Genomic DNA, 1,719 nt, shown 5'->3' with positions numbered 1-1,719 from the left:
TTTGTCATTTTTGAACTTTAAATGCTTATAAAAAAAACTGTGACTAACGATTTTTAATATTTTTCATTTGCCTTTGAAACAATATACTAGGAGCTTCTATTAAATTTTCAAGCTTTTTTATCCAACAAATAAAATTTTATTGATATTTTTAGAAAAAAAACTAAAAAAAAATGGAAAATGAAAATGTCCATAAAGAGCTCAAAATAAATCAAAATATTTTGAAAATGTTATGGTGTATAGAAAATGCTAAGATAAACATTCAGTCAAAATTTCATATATCTACGGTCATTTTTTTTAAAGTTACACCAAAAACCAAATTCAATTTTGTGAAAAACAGATTTTGCGTAAAAATTCCCGTTTTTCCTTAATTTTTCTTTTGTTTTTCACGGCGCTTTTGAAAACTATTGGAAAAATTTTACTTTTGACCCCCCCAAAGTACCAACTAGATTCACTTTCTTATCAGAAAAGGTACTGTTGAAGAAAATCCAAGCACTTTTACTGTCCTAAAACGTGATGACAGACACAAAAATAAAAAAAAAAATAAAAAAAAATAAAAAACACACATCATTGTAAAATCAATACATTCATCGTTCCACTCAGAATCTAAAATGATAATCTAATTAAACGAAATTCTTTTATTTTTGATAGTTGTAGGTAGTATGAAAATAAGTAATACTGCAGGGGCCTGAATGTTCTGGTGACACCGGCAATTCTCCCGAAAATGGTGGATTTTTATTTCAACTATATTATCATAAAAATATAATTATGAAATCTAATTAGTATTTGATTTTGTCTCAACTCCCAATATTTTATTATAAGAATTAAGAAAATAATATAAAAAAATAATCAAAATATTTAAATTCTTGAACCAAGGTACTATGAACTATCATAGTTCATGATTCTAATTATTAATCCAAAACATTTACAACTAAAAACTATATTATGGTTAATGGTTATGATAACTCTGCAGGATCCCATGGGCCATCAAGGTTTATAGATAATAGACTATTATCTATAAACCTTGATGGGCCATGGCATACCCGATATCCCCCCTGCGCACGCCTATGTATAGTAGATAATATTAATAGGTAGGTATATAAAGCAAGCATAATCATATAAATAATATTATACCAATATACCATTCAAAATCATTTAATTTAAACTCAAAACTGTACCTACATAATAAAAAACTAATAAAAGGATAGGATAATAATAAAAGTAAAAGAAGATTGGCAAAATGTACACTATATTAATATATTATATTATTTAATATCATAGAAATATAAAAATTACAAAAATTAGTGAAAATACTTAATTTATGATTATACTAAATACTAAATTACAATCAGGGATCGAAACCGGTTTTCCAAAAAACCGGTTAAAACCGCGGTTTTCTTATTTCTGAACACCGGAACTGGAACCGGAACCAAAAGCTTTGAAACACCGGTTAAAAAACCGTAACCGAAACCTAAGACCTTAAAAAACCGTTTTCAAAACCCAAACCGAAACCATAGAATTGAAAAACCGCTCTTGTACTGTTCTTGAAAAACGGATTAAAATTTAAAACTAATGTCGGTTTCTTTGAATTCCATAAAGTTAATTATATTATTTGTAATTCTACTATTTTTATACGAAGAAATTATTATGTTTGGATTTATTGATAAAAATCCCGATGCAGTTACTGAGTATTACGAAATATTAATATAATATATATTATTA

The sequence above is a fragment of the Acyrthosiphon pisum genome, chromosome A1 (assembly GCF_005508785.2).
Source record: "Acyrthosiphon pisum isolate AL4f chromosome A1, pea_aphid_22Mar2018_4r6ur, whole genome shotgun sequence".
Classification (NCBI taxonomy): domain Eukaryota; kingdom Metazoa; phylum Arthropoda; class Insecta; order Hemiptera; family Aphididae; genus Acyrthosiphon; species Acyrthosiphon pisum.
The sequence above is the reverse complement of the archived record's forward strand: the minus strand, read 5'-3'. Positions refer to the sequence as shown.